The 21,428-nt window shown below is 41.3% G+C and overlaps 1 long non-coding RNA gene across 1 annotated transcript in view; it reads right to left on the bottom strand.

Annotated features, from left to right (window-relative positions):
• Positions 1 to 21,428, bottom strand: part of LOC132499404 (uncharacterized) — a 41,051-nt gene that overhangs the window by 8,733 nt on the left and 10,890 nt on the right. The gene's annotated exons all lie outside the window — the stretch shown is intronic.

Here is a 21,428-nt window from a genome sequence, read left to right as displayed (position 1 = left end):
GGTCCCTTACTGCTCAATGAAATGTTTTTCTGTAACAGATTTGTAGGGTCGCCAGTGCTCAGACTTAGGTCACTAGCCCTGTGCTAGGCACTCCTGCCACCTGGGAAAGGTTCCAAAGGTGGAACAGCTCCAGGGGGTGCCAGGGATCAGAGCAAAAACTTGAGAGGCTGGGGATACAGGAGTTTGGGCACAGTCCCTAAATCATCTCAGTGGTTGAGCTTCTGTGAGAAGGCGAATCCCCAGTGTGTGTGGGGGGGGGAGGGGGTCCCTAGAGGAGGCAGCTAGCGGGAGGGCCTGAGGCTGGAAATGGGGAATGGCGTGCGGCCTCTGAGCAAGCACAGGCACTTAGTCCTTCAGGTTTCTGGGAAAGTTAGAGCCACAGGGGCCACGAGACAAGGCAAGTGTAGCAGCAGAACCCAGGTGCCAGGTCTTTCTTCAGAACCTATACTTTCCACGAGGCCGGGCCTTCCAAGCTGAGGTAGGAGGGATCCTGGCCAGAAGGTCAGCCAGCAGCTCTGGGACGAAGGTTGCTGCGGTGGGGATTCTGCTGCCATGGAAACGACTTCATTTCCTTCCACTCAGCCTGCTGACTGTGTTCCTGCTCTGTTGAGTAAAAGGGTCGTTGACTCTCCCCAGAAGGTTGTTCTGTTCACCTCCCAAAAGTCCCTCTATTCAGGCCCTTGGGAGGTGTAGCAACTCCTGAGGGCGCTCTCCTGAGGCTGGCTGACAGAAGTGGGAGAGGTTCCTGATAGTTCCCAGGCGCTGGTTCAAGTCCCCAGAGAATGGTCATGCAGGTTGGGGAGTCAAGTAGGAGGAGAGAGAAGGTCGGGGGCAGAAGGCCCCTTCCTGAATCCACAGCTCACAAGGTTACCCCACCCCATTTCCAGAAACTATCTATTCCCCCACAAAAGCCCACATGGCCCAGTACCAGGAAACTGGGAGCCCAGAGCACTTGTGGCCACAGAGACCCTCGCACGCAGCCCTCGGGGTGGGCGGGGCCGGCTGCATGCAGATGGGGACGAGGTGTGCTCCTGGGAGTCCTCGGGCTGCAGGTGGTCCTCTGAGAGAAGCACTCCAGCTTGGACAGGAAGGTTAGAGGTGGGGTGAGCAACCTAGGGCGCCCCCTCGGAGCAGTGGGAGTGGGAAGAGGGGCGGGGGCGGAGGGAACCCGCGATGGGAGGCGAGTGGTCTCTCAGCAGAGGCCAGCTTAGCCCACGGGAGCTGCCTCTGAGCAGGGGGCGGGAGAGCAGTGCCGCCCTGTGGCTGCCGGGCTTCCCGGATCCGGATCGCAGCTCTCTGCACACGACTCGCAGGGTCCTGTGACTCTGTATTCCCTCCCTCACCCCGTCCCCCTCGCGAGGCCGCGCCGCTGGGTGGCCTGTTTCGATGGGCAGAACTCCATCGCCCGCCCCTCTCAGACCCGCCTCGGCCCGCCTGCCTTGCCCTGCGCAGCTTGCGCCCCAGGGGCCTCGAAGGTCCCCGTGCACGCAGCCATGGCCTCTGCTGTGCCTGCTGCTCCTGCTGGGTCTGCTGCTGTGATCGGTAACCCGCGTGCAGACCACGCTGGGCACCTCCAGCACCCCAAGTCCGCGGGAGTGCACGCGGGCCCTGATGCAGGACTTCCCGCTTGTGGAAGGGTGGCTGCAGTGTGTGCGGGCTGCTGGGGGCCAGTGGGGGCCTAGCCAGGCCCTGGGCAGGGGAGGAGGTCTGGAGCATGCAGCGCTAGTGGGGAGGCTCCCTCACACCACCCCTGGATGTCCTCTCCATCATCTATGGATGCCCTTCCCCTTCTCTGTCATCCCCTCCCTGGCGAGAACCCCTCAGCCCAGGCCTCAGCTGCTCCTAGTATAGTCTGTGTGACAGTGTGAGGTGGGGGACCCCCAGGCTGGCCCAGGCCAGACAATGTGTCCTGCCTGATCACAAGACCTAAGGAGCCCACCCATTTGCCTTGACCTCCCTCCAGCCACAACAACATGCCCCTGGTCCTGAGGCAGTTTTACCACAATGGGTTACAGCATGTTAATCTGCGCAATTTCAGCCATGGCTAGACCAGCTTGGACAGGCTGAAAGACGGTCTCGTGGCTGGCCAGGTACCAAAGGGACACACAAGGTGCCACCATGGCTGCTGGGGAATGTGGGGCAGTTTGGGGGCCTCAGAGACCACAGGTTAGTCACATTGGAACGAAGTTACCATAGTGACCTAGAAAGTGCCATGCCATGGATGCTGGGGGCTACAGGGGTCACAGTGAGCCCACCTGATGGGCTTCCAAGTACCACAGAAAAAGCAATGCATTACATGTGACTTCTGGGCACAGTGAGTGCTGTGCCAGCTGAGGAGGCTATGAGAAGCCCAAGGAGTTCCAAAGCACAAACTAAGCCCTGGCCTTCCCTCAGTTCTGGTCAGCCTACGTCCCATGCCAGACCCAGAAACGGGATGCTGTGCGCCTCACCATGGAACAAATTGACCTCATCCGCCTCATGTGTGCCTCCTATTCGGAGCTGGAGCTTGTGACCTCAGTTAAAGTTAGACGAGGGACTTCCCTGGTAGTCTAGAGGTTAAGACAACATGCTTCCACTGCAGGGGGCTCGGGTTTGATCCCCGTTGGGGGAACCAAGAGCCCTCATGCTGCGCGGCATGGCCAAAAAAAGAGGTAAACAGACCGGTGGTGGTGGGTGTTAGGGACTTCAGTAAGCTACCCCTGCCTCTGAAAATGATCATCTAGCCTACCTGCCCCCAGCTCTCAACAATACCCGGATGTTGGCTTGCCTCACTGGTGTGGAGGGCGGCCACTCACTGGACAGTTGCCTCTCCATCCTGCATACCTTCTATGCGCTGGGTGTGCACTACGTGACACTCACCCACACCTGCTACACGCCCTGGTGAGCACATGAATATATTCAGGAAAAAATGCATTTGCCCTTTTTGGCCAACCAAACAAGCGGGCAATGCAAATCAACACTGCAAAGAAGTCTCACTAGGCATTGGTCAAAAGGGCCATGCTGAAAAAGTGTAAAAACGAGAAATGCAGGACAGATCAAGGAGAAAAGGGAGCTTTTTTACGCTGATGGGTGGGATGTAAATTGCCAACGGCCATTCTGGAGAAGTGTATGGTGTTTCCTAAAACATCGAAAAAACAGAGCTACAGACCACAAGGCACTTCCACTCATGGGCGTATATCTTGGGAAAACCAGAAATCGACAGGACACAGGCACCCCAAATTTTAGGGCTGCTCTGTTCACAAAATCCTCGACTCGGGTACACCTTAAGTATCTCACGAAAGAGAAAAATGGATAAACAAGTTGTGGTACTTATGTACAATGGAATATCACTCAGCCATGAAATCAATGTCCTAAGGCTAGTAGCAGCATAATGAGTGTATTTAGGTATGATGATTCTAAGAGAAATATGTCACACAGATAAAGAAACTTATAAGATATCAGTTATAGACGGAATGTAAAAATCGCTACATGAACTAAATTACAAAACAGAACAGAGTCACACATTTAGAAAACACACTTATGGCTGCTTAAGGGGAAAGGTGAGGTGGGGTGATGCATAAAACAATAGTTTGAAATTAGCATAGATACCGTTCCATCAACCAAATATGTAATAGAGTAGACCTACTCATTGCTCAGTGAACTGGACTCAACACATCCTATTCACCACAGAAGGATATATCTGCGTAGTAAGAATCTTAAAGAGTATTTATTGATATTTCGTGGTAAGTGAATATAGTGGGTGTAAAGGGGCACAAACACAGCATTGAAAATCAGCTAAACCCCATTATAAATATAAATTACCAAAAAAAGCAAAGATAGTGAAAGAGAGAGAAATTCTTACAAAATTCGTTCAGTGGCTGTGATGCAACCTGTATTGACCACATCTAGACCCACAGCTGGAAGAGACATAAGGCTGGACACTCTTGGGGGTGACCGGATTGGTGAGGTTGGGTGAGCAAATGCAGACCCTTTAAAGTAATACTGCGTGCTACCCGTTCCATGGGTCAGAAATCTCCAGGTTCATGGGAATCTTCCTACAGCTAAAACATGCATGGGAAACCCAGAGGATGGTACACCCTATGATCGGGAAAGGTTTCTAAAATGCACCTCATTTTTCATCTCGTGGTGCTCGGGTTCACCATTCCAGCTGCTTTACCAACAATCTCCCCACTTGGAGAATCAGCACACCTCCTGTTTCGTACAGTTTGCAATTTGTCCAGAGGTTGAACGGGAACAGGGGGAACCAATGAGAGATCAGCTCTAGGTGTTTGGACAGACACATGTCACTCTAATTTCCAATCAGGAAGAAGAATTAACCAAAGGCTCAGCCTGCCCTCTGGAATCAGAATAGGGTCTGAAGCAATCCTGCAGTTTGGCGGCCAGCTCACAAAAAGGCGAGTTGGAAAATGGATCTCAGGGGCACTAAAATTCACAAACCTGCAGGATTATAAATGGTAACTTTCGTACCTTATTGAGGTAAGGCAACGAAGAGGATTTGAAAACAAGGCAGAATTGCAGAAAACCGTTTTCAAGAGGTAGATTGGAGTCGCCTTTAAAGCAGGTGAAAACAGCAGAACTTCGACAATGATGCAGTTGGCCAAAAAGGGCGTACTTTTTTTTTTTCCTGAATATATTCAGGAAAAATCATGTAGGCCCTTTTTGGCCGACCAAACAAGTGGGCAATGCAAATCCGCACTACAAAGAAGTCTCACTGCACATCGTTCAAAAGGGGTTTTACCATGTTTGAAATTCCAATATTTTAGCCTGACACGTTTTTGGATTTTAGAAAAAAATTATTTTAAATGAGACAAAAAATCTTTTTCATGACCCAAAAAGACATCAATAGTTTTATATTTTTATCTATTTCACTTGCACACAAAAGTCTCATGGAGTTATGTAAAGCAGTCCTGTTGGATGCTGTGCATGGTGCAAGTATGGATTAAAGCTTTGGAATCTTAAGCTTCACTCACCTGAAACTTTTAAATTAGGATGCAAGCAATCCTTTCCAACATTTGGACAGAGAAAGACACTGTCTTTATTTTATTTGTCAGGTAATTAATCTGTCTTTTGCCCCAAGGAGAGAAACAACTGGCACTTCTATCAATGTGTTGTACAAAAATCTTTGAACACAGAGTGCAAGCAGAGGCTGATACGAGATGTGAAAAAAAAAATGAGAGACCCCTGTGGCATTTTCTCCTAACTTATTGCAATCTCCCATTTAAAATGTGGGAATAATCAATCTTCTGAGGAAAAAGGCCCAAGGAAGCTTTTTGCTTTTGTGGAATAATGCGATGCCTAAAGATTTCACGAGGCAAGAAGAATTAATGACAATGACCATGAGAAATCAAACAAAGTCAGATCCATGGATGAAGTGATGTTTACCTCTGTGAATCAGTGAGAAATAGGAGCAAATGAAAAGAAAGCTGAATACAACATTTTCTGAATAAATGTAATTGTTCAGCTGTCATAGACAAATTAATACTCACTATGATACAACCTATTTAGTTTAGAAAGTTAACTTAAATTTAAAGCTTAATAATTAGATTTATTGAAGAAACGAAAACATATATGTGGTTTAAAATATATGTGTTCTGCTACAGATAAGAAGACTACATAAATAAATAGAAATAAGACTAAATAAATAGAGGAAAATAACAAATTAGATGTTATTAACATTAAACACTGACACTCATCTAATGAAAGAGAGACAGAAAGAGAAGAACTCTTATCAAGCATATATTTAAAACTCCTAAATAAGAAGTCTTCCGATGTTAAAAAAAAAGTCTTCAATAAGAAGATAATGTAACAGCAAAGATGGGAAGAATATACCAAAAGATATTTCAAGAAAGAGAGTACAGAATGTTAAGTAAACATATCAAAAGATGCTTGGCTTCTTAGTAGTCAATTAAACGCAATAAAGTGATACCTGGAATTATCACTCACCAACCAGAAAGTTCAAATGAAAATGACAGGTATTATCAAGTTTGACAAGAATGTGTATAATCCTTGAATCTCATTCACTGCTGCTGATTATGAAAAATCATACAAATGTTTTGAAAATATTTAGAAATATCTAAAAAGATAAACAGATGAAAGCTATGACTCAAAAATTTTACTACTACATGTATATTGAACAATAATTTATACACATACCACCAAAGCTCAAGTTCTAGTATTTATATACCAGTGCTATTCTCAATAGACCCAAACTGAAAATCACTCATATTGTAATACACTTTGGAAAAAATTAATTAATAGTTAAATATTTACACTGTGGAATCCTATGCAACAGTGGCAATGCATGACAACAACAGGCAACCATATAGGCATATTCAAAAACAACATGAAATAAAAAAGCCCAATCCAAAAGTGATTTTACTGTGCCATTACATTTATATTTATATAAAATTATATATTATATATATTATATAAATATAATATATATATTATATTTATATAAAATTTATATTTATATAAAATTTATTTATATGTATATAAAATACAGGTAAAGTGATCTTTTTGTTAGATACCAGAACATTATTAAACCTTAAGGGTAGTCACTAGAATTGGACAAGGGGTCTCTGAGTATCTGGCAATCTTCTGTGTCTGTATCTAGAAGCTATGTATCGAGTGTATTCAGATTCTGAATTTTCTGAAATTTGTCATTTCCTTACAAACCATGCATGTTTTTAGTTGTTTTTTATACGTAACAAAAAGTAAAAATGATAGACTAGGGAAGGTAATTATATTAGCACTTTAATATCCATGCTTTTCAAGGTGAAAGTGAAAGGTATTAAATACTTGACATTGTGATTACTTCTTAAAAGGTGAAAATTTCAGATGAATAAATAAGACATACTTCTTCATATATAATCCTCAAAGAGGAGGGGTAGAAAGGAATATTATTATTTTTTTATTTAATATAGAATAGTTAAGATAGAAAATAATGAAAACAGACTAGGTTTAAAATAGAGCACACTGGACTTCCCTGGTGGCACAGTGGGTAAGAATTTGCCTGCCAATGCAGGGGACAGGGGTTCAATCCCTGGTCTGGGAAGATCCCGCATGCTGCAGAGCAACTAAGCCCGTGTGCCACAACTACTTAGCCTGCGCTCTAGAGACTGCAAGCAACAACTACTGAGCCTGTGTGACACAACTACTGAAGTCCATGCACCTAGAGCCCATACTCCACAAGAAGAGAGACCACCACAAGGAGAAACCCGTGTACCACAACGATGAGTAGCCCCCGCTCGAAACAAGTAGAGAAACCCTGTGCAGCATCCAAGACCCAACGCAACCAAAAATAAATAAAATTAAGTATTGTGAATTGTGAGATGACAGACTCATGTGGCTGTAGGTAAGAGGCCTCAGCTCCTTGCCACATGAATCTCTCCTTAGGGCTGCTTGAGTGTCCTCATGATACGGCAGCTGGCTTACCCTAGAATGAGTGATCTAGCAGAAACCAAAGCAGAAGCTCCAATATCTTTTATACCTTTGGAAGCTGCACTTTGTCATTTCTGCAATGTCTTATTAGTTAAAACATCAGCCCTTTTCAAGTGTGAGGAGGCACACAGGTGCATGACGACTGGGAGATAATTAGGGGATGATTAGGGCCATCTTGGAGGCAGGCTACCAAAGTGGCTGACTCACTGAACACTGAATTTTGTTTTCTTCGCTGACAGAGAGAAAATGGTGAGTGAATCTCATTGGTGTTCTTTGAGACGTACCAAAGTTAGCTCTTGCTCTCACCCCCAGCTGTGTGGCTGAGAGGGTCTTGGTGCTCCGGCCGGATGTCAGGCCTGAGTCTCTGAGTTGGGAGAGCCGAGCTCAGGACATTGGTCTACCAGAGACCTCCGGCTCCTTGTAATATCAAAATGGTGAAAGCCTCCCAGAGATATCCACCTCAACGCTAAGACCCAGATCCACTCAAAGACTAGTAAGAACCAGTGCTGGACATCCAATGCCAAACAACTAGCAAGACAGGAATGCAGGCCCACCCATTATCAGAGAGGCTGCCTAAAATCATAATAAGGTCACACACACACCAAAACACACCACTGGATGCAGACCGGCCCACCAGAAAGACAAGATCCAGACACACCCACCAGAACACAGCCACCAATCCTCTCCACCAGAAAGCCTACACAACCCACTGAACCAACCTTAGCCACTGGGGGCAGACACCAAAAACAACGGGAACTACAAATCTGCAGCCTGCAAATAGGAGACCCCAAACACTATCCCCAAAGCCAAATGAGAAGACAGAGAAACACACCGCAGATGAAGGAAAAAGGTAAAAACCCACGAGACCAAAAAAATGTAGAGGAAATAGGCAGTCTACCTGAAAAAGAATTCAGAGTAATGATACTAAATATTATCCCAAATCTTGGAACTGGAATGGAGAATATACAAGACACGTTTAACAAGGACCTAGAAGAACTAAAGAGCAAACAAACAATGATGAACACAGTAAATAGAATTAAAAATTGTCTAGAAGGCAACAATAGCAGAATAACTGACGCAAAAGAATGGATAAATGACCTGGAAGATAAAATAGTGGAAATAACTACCACAAAGCCGAATAAAGAAAAAAGAATGAAAAGAATTGAGGACAATCTGAGACACTTCTGGGACAACATTAAACACACCAACATTCGAATATAGGGGTCACAGAAGTAGAAGAGAAAAAGAAAGAGACAGAGAAAATATTTGAAGAGATAATAGTTGAAAACTTCGCTAATATGTGAAAGGAAATCGTTAATCAAGTCCAGGAAGCACAGAGAGTCCCATACAAGATAAACCCAAGAAGAAACATGCCCAAACATATATTAATCAAACTATCAAAAATTAACTACAAAGAAAAAATATTAAAAGCAGCAAGGGAAAAACAACAAATAACATACAAGGGAATCCCCTGACCTTTCAGCAGAAACTCTGCAAGCCAGAAGGGACAGGCAAGACATATTTAAAGTGATGAAAGGGGAAAAGCTACAACCAAGATTACTCTACCCATCAAGGATCTCATTCAGATCCGACAGAGAAATTAAAACCTTTACAGACGAGCAAAAGCTAAGAGAATGCAGCACAACCAAACCAGCTTTACAACAAATGCTAAAGGAACTTCTCTAGGCAGGAAACACAAGAGAAGGAAAAGACATACAATGACAAACCCAAAACAATCAAGAAAATGGTAATAAGAACATACATATCAATAATTACCTTAAATGTAAATGGAATAAATGCTCCAACCAAAAGACACAGACTGGCTGAATGGATCTGAAAACATGACCAGTATATATGCGGTCTACAAGAGACCCACTTCAGACCTAGGGACACATACAGACTGAAAGTGAGGGGATGGAATAAAATATTCCATGCAAATGGAAATCAGAAGAAAGCTAGAGTAGCAATTTTCATATCAGAAAAAAGAGACTTTAAAATAAAGACTATTACAGGAGACAAAGAAGGACACTACATAATCATCAAGGGATCAACCTAAGAAGAAGACATAACAATTGTACATATTTATGCACCCAATATAGGAGCACCTCCATACATAAGGAAAAGGCTAACAGCCATAAAAGGGGAAATCGAAGGTAACACAATCGTAGTAGGGGACTTAACACCCCTCTTTCAACAATGAACAGATCATCCAAAATGAAAATAAATAAGGAAACACAAGCTTTAAATGATACATTAAACAAGATGGATTTAATTGATATAGAGTTATTTATAGTGAGGCAGATGGACCTAGAGGCTGTCATACAGAGTGAAGTAAGTCAGAAAGACAAAAACAAATACTCTATGCTAACACATATATATGGAATCTAAAAAAAGAGGAAAAAAATGGTTGGGAAGAAACTACGGGCAGGACAGGAATATAGACTCAGACGTAGAGAATGGACTTGAGGACATGGGGAGGGGGAAGCGTAAGCTGCGATGAAGTGAGAGAGTGGCATGGACTTATATATACTACCAAATGTAAAATATATTGCTAGTAGAAACAGCTGCATAGCACGGGGAGATCAGCTCAGTGCTTTGTGACCACTTAGAGGGGTGGGATAGGGAGGGTGGGAGGGAGATGCAAGAGGGAGGAGAAGTCGGGATATATGTATATGTATAGCTGATTCACTTTGTTATACAGCAGAAACTAACACACCATTGTAAAGCAATTATAGTCCAATAAAGATGCTATAAATAAATAAATAATTTACACCTCCCAAAAATTTACACCTCACAAATAAGAAACCAAAACATAAAACAGAAGCAATAATGTAACAAATTCAATAAAGACTAAAAAAAAAAAAAACCACAGAGAAAGACACTATCAAAAAAGAAAACTGAAGGCTAATATCTCTGATAAATATGGATGCAAAAATTCTCAACTGAATATTAGAAAACTACACATAAGAGGATCATACACCATGATCCAATTTGATTCACCCCCGTGTCACAAAGTTCTTCCAACATATGCCAATCAATCAACATGATACACTCCATCAACAAAGGAAAACACAAAACAAATGATCATCTCAATAGATGCCGAAAAAGCATTTGAGATACTTCAACATCCATTCATGATAATAACGCTTACCAAAATGGGTATAAAGGAAACATATCTCAACATAATAAAAGCTATTTATGACAAACCCACAGCCAATATAATACTCAATGTTCATGACAAAATATCAAAGAAGCACGGAAAAGTGATGGAGGAGATGGAGAAACTTCTCAGTGTGCAGGTGCAGGACCAACATCAGCGCTAAATCCTGCTCAGCTTAATGGTGACTCAATACAAAGCTAAAAGCCTTTATGAAGACTTGAAGAAGAAAGACGGGAAAGAATCAGAGGGCATATTTTTTAATGCCAGCCATGGCTGTTTTCATCGGTTCAAGGGTAGAGCCAACCTCAACAAGGTAAAAGTAAGTGGACAGGCAGCAGGTGCAGATAGGGTAGCTGTCCAGGAACTTCCTGAAACACTTTGAGAAATTATTGATAATGGTGTGCATTTACCCAACCAGGTGTTTAATGTGGATGAGACACAACTGTACTGGATGAGGATGCCAGACCCAAGTTACATCAGTAAGGAGGAAAAGTTGATGGCGGGCTGTAAAGCAGCAACAGATAGGCTAACTGTTGTTTGGTGGCAAATCTTCCAGTGATATGAAGCTGAAGCCTCTCTTAGTTCATCATTCAGAGAACCCAAGAACCCTTAAAAACATAGCCAATGACTCTCTTCCTATTGTGTGGAAGCGTAACCCCAAATCCTGGATTACACAGGCCACATTCCAGGACTGGTTTTGCCACCACTTTATCCCAGATGTAGAGAAATATTGCTCAGAGAAGGACGTCCCAAAAAAACATTCTTTTGCTGCTCGACAATGCTCTGGGCCACCCCCCATTCATGGATGACTTTTCCCAACGTCAAAGTAGTGTATCTGTCACCGAATACTGCATTGCTCATCCATCCTATGGACCAGGGAGTTATAGCGACTTTCAAGAAATATTATTTATGTCACACTTTTTGTCAGGCAGTAAAGGTAAGTGACAAATCAGGAAGAACCTAGGGACAATTTTGGAACAACTATAACATCTACAAGGCCATAAAAAACATTGACTTTGCATGGTGTGAGTGTATGGTGGTCACCATGAATGGGGTTTGGAAGAACCTTTGCCCACAGTTTGTTCATGATGTTTGTGGATTTGAGAAGGTAGATCAGAAGTCTGAAGAGGTCTTCAGCAACGTAGTGACCCTCAGCGAGAAGCTGGAGCTAGATCTGCAATAGGACGATTTCACTGAACTCCTTGCTGTGCAACAAGAGGAGCTTACTGATGGAATTGGAGGCGCAGAGAAGGATGAAGAGGGACAGGAGGAAGAAGTAACTGAAGAACTGAAGAGATTCACGACACAGAAAATGCCAAGGGCATCTTCTAAATTTGAGGAGGCACTGTTAGTTTTTGAGGCACAGGGCTCGAACCTACAATGGTACCCAAAGGTGGCAGCAGCCGTTCAGAATGCAAACCAGTGCTACCATGTCATCATCTATGATGAGAAGAAACGAGCTACAACCCAGACATCAATGGATCATTTTTTCAAGAGGGTAGATAGAATTAAATCCAGCAAGGAACCAGAACCTGTGTCATCAATGTCAAGTATGAGTGAAATTGGAACTTGCCCTCTGTCTCCTACTGCTGATACTACTTCACCTCTACCATCTCCCACCTCCGCTCCCTCCTCCAATCAGTAACTCTTCTCGCCTGTTCCCTTGATGCCAGCCTTAGTATCCCAGCTGTTGTACTGTATTACTGTACTTTTCAAGTTACTGTACTGTAAGACTAAAAATGTTTTGCTTTTGTGTTTGCTTCTTATGTATTGTTTCTGTGAAAAGTATTATAAACTTATTACGGTACAATACCTTATAGCCGACTGTGTAACCTGGGTACCTCGGCTAACTTTGTTGGACTTACAAACAAATTGGACTTACAAACGCACTCTTGGAACAGAACTTGTTCATATGCAGGGGACTTACAGTAAAAGCAAAAAAGAAACAGGAACTCATCAAACTTATAAGCTTTTGCACAGCAAAGGAAACCATAATCAAAATGAAAATACAACCTATGGGCTGGGAGAAAATATTAGTAAATGATGAGACTGACAATGGTTTAATTTAAAAACTATACAAACAGCTCATACAACTCAATAACAATATAACAAATAATGGAAAAATGGGTAGAAGAACTAAATAAACATTTCTCTAAAGAAGACATACAGATAGCCAATAGGCACATGAAAAGATGCTCATCATCACTAATTATTAGAGAAATGCAAATCCAAATTACAATGAGGTATCACTTCACACTGATCAGAATGGCCATCATTAAAAAAAATCTACAATTGACAAATGCTGGATGGGGTATAGAGAAAAGGGAACCCTTCTACACTGTTGGTGGCCATGTAAGTTGGTGCAGTCACTATGGAAAACAGTATGGAGGTTCCTCAAAAAAAACTATAAAGAGAGTTGCCATATGGTCTAGCAATCCCACCTGTGGACATATATCTGACAAAACTATAATTCAAAAAAATACATAAAACCCTATGTTCATAGCAGCACTATTTATAATAGCCAAGACATGGAAACAACCTAAATGTTCATTGAAAAATGAATGTATAAAGAAAGTGTGGTATACGTATACAATAGATATTACTCAGACATAAAAAAGAATGAAGTAATATCATTTGCAGCAACATGGATGGACATAGAGATAATGATACAAAGTGAGGTAAGTCAGAAAGAGAAAGACAAATACCGTATAATATCACTTACATGTGGAATCGAAAACAGGACACAAATGAACATGTCAGCAAAACAGAAACAAACACACAGATATAGAAAACAGAGTTGTGGTTGCCAAGGAGAGAGTGATGGAAATATTCGGAGTTTTGGAATAGCAGAAGCAAACTATTCTACATAGGATGGACAAGCCACAGAGACCTACTGTACAGCAGAGGAATCTATATTCAGTATCCTGTGATAAACCATAATGGAAACGAATATATATATATGACTGAATCACTTTGCTGCACAGCAGAAATTAATACAATAATATATAAAGTCTGCAGAGGGTGTGGAGAAAAGGGAACCCTCCTGCACTGTTGGTGGGAAAGTAAACTGATACAGCCACTATGGAGAACAATATGGAGGTTCCTTAAAAGCTAAAAATAGAACTACCATATGACCCAGCAATGCCACTACTGGGCATATACCCGGAGAAAACCATAATTCAAAATGATACATGTACCACAATGTTCACTGTAGCACTATTTACAATAGCCAGGACATAGAAGCAACCTAAGTGTCCATCGACAGATGAATACAGAAAGAAGATGTGGCCTATATATACAATGGAGTATTAACTCAGCCATAAAAAGGAACAAAATTGAGTTATCTGTAGTGAGGTGGTTGGACCTAGAGTCTGTCATACAGAGTGAAGTACGTCAGAAAGAGAAAAACAAATACCGTACGTGAACACATATATATGGAATTCAGAAAAATGGTGCTGACGAACCTAGTGACAGGACAGGAATACAGACACAGATGTAGAGAACGGACTTCAGGACACAGGGCTGAAGGGGACACAGGGACGTAGTGAGAGAGTAGCACTGACATATATACACAACCAAATGTAAAAGAGCGAGTGGTAAGCTGCCGCATAGCACAGGGAGATCAGCTCGGTGCTTTATGTCCCCCACAGGGGTGGGATAGGGAGTCTGGGAGGGAGCCTCAAGACGGGGGGATATGGGGATATATGTATACATATAGGTGATTCACTTTGTTGTAAAGCAGAAACTAATACAGTGTTATAAAGCAATTATACTCTAATAAACATGTATTTTAAAATACCACAACGTTGTAAATCAACTACACTAGAAAATATTTCTTAAGTGAAAAAGATTTTCTGAATGTAAGTTTTATTGTGTGTGTGTACCACAGGTTCAATATATATGAATTATGTCCAATTGATTACACTGTTTTTCAAAATAAAGAATTTTTGATATTCTACATCAGCTGCATAATATAAATGCAGAAAAACTATATTATTCTTTTCTAAAGTTAAGAAATACCCATTTTGCTCAATCGGTATACTATAAACCACTAACTGTTAAAAAGGGATTCGTGACCTCTTCCTTCCAAAGAAATATTTCTGCACTCACACAACTTTAATGGAATGTTCCGCCATGAACTGGCTTCCCACCTTAGAAACACGAGATTTGCATCCTGAAATCTTTCTTGCAAAAATGTCCAATTAGCATCCTAGCATTACAGAAAGAAATGCTTTTTTCCAGATCTCAAATTACATACAACTTTATCAAGACATCATGTATGTTTTCTTTTTTCCACACACACAGACTGCATTTTATTTTTACAAGAGAAAAATCAACTGACACCAAACATTGTAAATGGATGACCACAACAAAAGCAACAATGATTGTAATTCCCCAACACGAAACACACTCGTACTATTGTCATAATATTGACATTCAGTCCAGGAATCCTCCACCGTAACAGCTCCTTTATTTTGCAGTGAAAGACATCATGTTATTTTTGTTTTGTTTTGTTTTTGTTTTTGTTTTTTTTTGTGGTACGCAGGCCTATCACTGTTGTGGGCTCTCCCATTGTGGAGCATAGGCTCCGGACGTGCAGGCTCAGCGGCCATGGCTCACGGGCCTAGCCGCTTCACGGCATGTGGGATCTTCCCGGACCGGGGCACGAACCCATGTCCCCTACATCGGCAGGCGGACTCTCAAACACTGCACCACCAGGGAAGCCCGACATCATATATATTGATATTATCAGCACTCACCTGAGATCTTCAAAAATCAACAAAAACATAATTTTGTGCTCTCTTTCATTTATTCTGGTTCTAAATGGTCATTTCTAAATGAAAGTATTTAAGTATGTTAACATCATCTTATAACAGCATATTTCAAATGACTACCGTCTCTCCAAAGATGCAATATGAGGAACTCATAAGTAGGCTCTCCAAAGTTTTACTCTCTGAATCTGTATTACACTTCTGCTGAAATACACAATGTTCATTATTCTCTGAGAATATTCTTTTTCTTGTATGTCCATCTCACATACTCTTGCATTTCATGAAGTTTTTTCCTACAATTTTATGCCTAGTTTATTTCTGAGAAAATGCATTATTCCACATTGATATTTATAGACACAAAGACTTCTATATAATTCCCTGAGAGTTTCAAGAACTCCTTATTGTTTTTTTTAAATACCTAGCTTCTGAAGCTCTCCACAAAGCATTACAATTGTATTTACATAAGTATCTACATATTAATCACACATTAATGCGTTTACAATTGTTTTATGCTTTATTGATAATTTTGGAGCATAAACATAGCTGTCTTATTTACCACCCTCTTGGAAATCACTTTAATATTTGCACTTAGGACTTGAAAGAGAAAGGATAAATAAAAACCTGAAGAATATGCAAATACAATTTATATATTTCTCATAAAATTAGGTGATTATCTAACCTTTATCCAGAAAAAAGAAGAGCCCACATACTCTGCAGTCATGATACTCGAGAACGTGTGGTCTTCCAGCAGGAAAACATGCAGCAATCCACGTGGCAGAGTTTACCTGTGACCAGCTGGGGTTAGTGTCCTATGCATTCCTTACATGCAACATATCGGCAGTGGCCAAAGGGAATTTGTCAGTTGTGGCAATAAGTATAATGAAGATTTGTAGCAGGTCATGCTCATATATTCAGCACAGGTACAATCAACATCTTGCTCAATTCTGGTAGATCTAAATCTGTATCTGTTACCTTGTCTTTAACGAGGAAATGTCAGAACTGACTTACCAAAAAAAGTGTTTTGTTTGTTTGTTTCTTTTAATTACAGTCACGGTGAGTAAGACATAGCTCAGAACAGCTAATGTGACTTAGTGATTCTCTCATCAGGAAATACAGTTTCTACTTCCCTGTTAATTCTCCACGTTCTGTAGTAAGTTAAGTTTCAGTGGAAGATAAATCTACACGGCAAAAAGAAAAGAAAACTTACATGTGTTGATAGGATCATTCTGACAGGTTTTACCACGTATGTCAGTGTTTCTGGTGATGGACACAAGCTAGAGCTCCCTACTCTGACATTTTCACTGATGTCATTCCCCTTGATCCTCAATTTGAAAGTGGATAAAAATGTTTTCTATGTTTTCTTCTTTAAGAAATTAAATAAAGAATGCTGTCTAGACATGATCCTCTAATGACTTTCAGTCAGTGGTCATCAAGAGAAGAAAAGCACAGAATCTCATCCCCACAGAAGGGTGACATTCAGTCAGGTAAGAAAATTCTCCCCAAAATCAGAGCTTCATCTTTAACATTCAATCAAAGCCTTTCACAGGTTCTTCATACTCTGCACTCAGCCTTACCATATGGGATTGGCTCTGAGAATCTCACACCAGATGACTAACAAACATGTCATAGGACACTGATCTGGGACCAGATCCTGCCTCTCTTAATGATCTCCCTCAGGGACATTGCAATATTCTGGGATATTTCCTGGAGCCCTCTACTCTACACAGGTACACTTCCAAGTAGAAACAGAAGCTTTGATTCTCACTGGGACCCCTGCTCTGTCCAACCAACCTCTCTAGAAATATGATGTTCTAATCTCTCCTGATTAGAACATTGCACGGTCTCTCCCTGTGCTAATTTAGTAAAGGTAAAAGAGAAACAAGAAAGGGCAAACTATGCAGGGAGCAATATATAAGGTTCCTTTACTTAATGTATTTATCTGATATACACAAACATTGAGAAATATAGGTTCATTTCATAACGGTCAAGAAAAGAGGAGGAGGAACCTCCATGCCAACAGTATATATAAAGTGGAATCAATCTTGCATAAGCTCCAGCTAAAGCTTAGCTATGAGGTACTAACTCTTCTCATAAAGAAGCAATAGTTCTCCATCATTTGAAACACACTGAGGATTCAGACAGCTGGACACTGAGGGTGTAGTCTCCTCACTCGAATTCTGTACCTGCATCACAGAGAAATGAAATATTCCTGAAGAATTATTAAGGATGAGGTGGGGAGCCGAAATAAAAAAGATGAAACCACAGTCTGCCCTACCATCCATTCTGCTGGATATTACCACCATCTTGGCCCAGTATGACCTTCCCACTTTTCTCTGGGCCTCCCTACTTCCCACCTCCATCCTCTCATTATATCTTACCTACACTTGGAAACGACTCTAGTTTTTCCACTGATCTTCATCAACAAGCAATCCAAATAGCAACTGTGTATATAACTCCTTAGAAACCTCAGGTCTGACTCAGTAATACATGACCTTCGAAGTCAAAAGTTTTCCTAATTCCCTTTATTATTATTTTTTCCAATTTCCATGTACTTACACTCTCAGGACCTCCACTGTTCTGAGGTTCGTCTTCCCTGCAAAATCTGTCAACTTAGACATAGACTTAAGTACCACCTTCTAATTATCTCCTAGGGAATCCAGTTTTTTAAAAAGCCTCAGCAAGCCTTATGGACTTTATTAAAGACTCTTAAAGATAACCCAGGGGAGATAGCAGTACACCCACAGATATCTATTTAATACACCCTCAGAGGAATTTTGTTTCTTTTTTATAAAGTCTCTTCTGTCCAATGAAGACTCTCAGCTCTTCTTCTTCAACATATGCAGTGTCTCACCCTTCTGATTACTCTCTGCTGAATCCCAGGGCCACTCCCTTTCCTGATATTACATTCTTTCCCAATTTTGTATGTTAGTAACATCAAATAACATAAAGTATAACATGTTCATTATTATAAAGTGCACCGTTCAGTGATATTAAATACATTCATATCATTGGGCGATCAACATCGCCATTTATCTTTCTAATTCTTTTCTACGTTTTAAAACTGTAACTCTATATCCTTTAAACATAACTTTCCTTTTTGTTCCATAACCACCTGAAAAGCATCATTACCCTCCCAATTTCTATGGTTTTGACTACACTAAATACCCCATATAATTGAAATAAGTAGTTGCAATGTTATGACTCACTAAAAGTCACAAAAATGGCATATTTGGTAGCTAAATTTCCTCAGGATTCATCCATGTTGTAGCATATTCCTAGATCTTTTCCTTCTTAACACTGAATAATATTGTATTATATGGGTATACCACACTTTGCTTATCCAGGAACTAGTGGATAAACACTTAGGTTGCTTTCATATTTTAGCTACTGTGATTATTACTGCTCTAAACACTGGAGTACAAATATTACTTTAAGACCCTGATTTCAATTCCTTTGGGTATACCTCATAGTACAATTCCTGGATCATGTAGTAAGTCTATTTTTCAATATCTGAAAAATTGCCATACTCTTTTGCAAAGCAGCTATATCATTCTACACTCGCACTGACAGAGCACAATGATTCCAACTCCCTCACATCCTCACCAATACTTGTTTTCTGCTTGTGTATGTGTGTGTGTGCTTGTGTGTGTATGCATGCACACAAATATATAAACATGCATTTAGTGATATGGAGCATCTATTCAAGCACTTAGTCATTTGTACATCTTTTTGAAGAACCATCTATTCAACTCTTTTATACATTTTTGAATCAGGGTGTTTGCTTCTTGTTGAGTTGTAGGAATTCTCTGTATATTCTGAATAGGAATCTCTTGTCAGATAGATGGCTTTCAAATATTTTCTCCCATCTTGTGGGTTGCCATTTTATTCTGCTTACATTTCTTTGATACACATTTTTTAAAATTATGTACTGCAAATTGTTTATTTTTTTGTTAGCTGTACCTTTGTTGTTCCTTCATTTCATATTGAGGAAAACTGCCAAATCCAATGTCATGAAGCTCTTGTCCTGTGTCCTCTGCTAAGACTTTTAATTTTATTAGGCCTTATATTTAGTTTCTTGATACGTTTTCATTAATTTTTGCATATGATGTTAGGGAAGGGTCCATCTTCCTTCTTTTGCATGTTGACAATAAGACTTCTCAGCACCATTTGTTAAAAATACTGTCCTTTCTACTTTGAAAAGTCTTGGCAACTTGTCAAAAATCATTTGGCCATATATCAGGGTTTATTTCTGGTTATTCTATTCTATTCTATTGGTCTTGAATAAGGGAGAAAATAGTATAAACTATCCAGGTTGCTGAAGAGCATAAAGAAAGACCAGGACTGAGAATAAGGAGGGCAATATAAAACAGCAGGGAGTAAAATACAGTGTGAGAGACGATATTGTATTTGTGAGTTCATGGAAATATGATCAGGCTAAAACCACTAAACGCTTGACATTGAACAATACGGTAAATGTCCTAGCAAGAAACATAACACTTACGCATCTCTGGGAAATATAATATGGGCATAAAGATAAGCTACACACAAATATATTAAAAAGGGAAGGGTTTTCATGGTGTGAGAATACTGTGGGATTTGAAATACAATTTACTTCTGTTCTACCATTCTCTCTAAAATTTATCAAAGTGTATATACAAGCAATTCCAATTCTTGTAATGTGCTTGACAGGTTTAATATGAACTTCAGCAGACCAGTAAATGTACATTCATAGTAGGACTCTACCCTAATCCAAAAAACAAAACACAAAATCTGGAAACACTACAGTTCACTTTGTCAACACACATACAGATGCAGTGATGGTTAACAGTCTAAAAACAGAAGGTGAGCATGGGTGCAAGAGGTTAATCCCCAGGCTGGGGTGGGGTGCAGAGTTTGAGGGTAACAAAGGTAGAAAAGGCTTTTGTCCTATCCTTGATTTTTGAGGTATGGAAGTTAACAGGTCACTACCTTCATTTCAAAATGAATGAATGCACTATACAATTTTTAAAAACAGGTGAAGTAAACATGAGTGATAATAAATTTCACACTAACACTAATCAAATAAGATACTAAGAAAAATTGAATAATATAATTTAAGAATGAAGCAGAGAGATTGTCCAAGATGGTAGCATTCAAAGACCCAGAGCCTGATGCCTCTCATGGGCACACCAAAGTCACAACTGTTTACAGAACAGCAATTCATGAAAAAGGCCGGGACCTACCATAAAAGATGTCTTAGAGCTAAAGATATAAGGAGGGCACCTCGGCAAGACAGGGAGGAAGGGCAAAATCTCAACAGAGCCAAGACGCAAACCCCCAGGTGGGTGGCCCACAAATGGGAGAATAATTACAATTTCTGAGGTGCTCCCAGGTAGCAAGGGGTATGAACCCATCATCAGGCTCCCAAGCCCAGGGACCCTGTGCTGGAAAGAAGAGTTCCCAGAAAGTTGGGCTTTGAAGACCAGTGGTGCTTATTTTCCAGAGAGCCAGAGGATTGTGGGAAATAGAGATTCCACACTTAAAAGGTGCTCAAAGGGCTTCCCTGGTGGCTCAGTGGTTGAGAGTCCACCTGCTGATGCAGGGGACACGGGTTTGTGCCCCGTTCCGGGAGGATCCCACATGCTGCGGGGCGGTTGGGCCCGTGAGCCATGGCCGCTGAGCCTGCACATCCAGAGCCTGTGCTCCACAATGGGAGAGGCCACAGCAGTGAGAGGCCCGCGTACTGCAAAAAAAAAAAAAAAAAATGCTCACAAAATCCCACATGACCCGAGAATCAGAACAGAAGCCGTCATCTGAACGGATCCTGGGTCACACCTACCTCCTGGTCTTGGAGAGTCTCCCAGAGAGTCCAGAGGCAACTACAGCACAGCCTCAGGGACACAGACACTGGCAGCAGCCACTTGGGGGAGCTCCTTCTACCTCGTGGCCACTGGTACCAGCAAGCATAATTTCAGAGTCCTCCCTCTATTTTTTAGCCTCAGGGACTAGCCCTACCCATTTCCACCAGACTATAGACGCAAGTACTAGGATGCTGCAGGCCAAGCAACTGACTG

Source organism: Mesoplodon densirostris, chromosome 11, assembly GCF_025265405.1.
Source record: "Mesoplodon densirostris isolate mMesDen1 chromosome 11, mMesDen1 primary haplotype, whole genome shotgun sequence".
In the NCBI taxonomy this organism is placed as follows: domain Eukaryota; kingdom Metazoa; phylum Chordata; class Mammalia; order Artiodactyla; family Ziphiidae; genus Mesoplodon; species Mesoplodon densirostris.
Note: the sequence above shows the minus strand (reverse complement) of the source record. Positions and strands in the feature narration are given on the sequence as shown.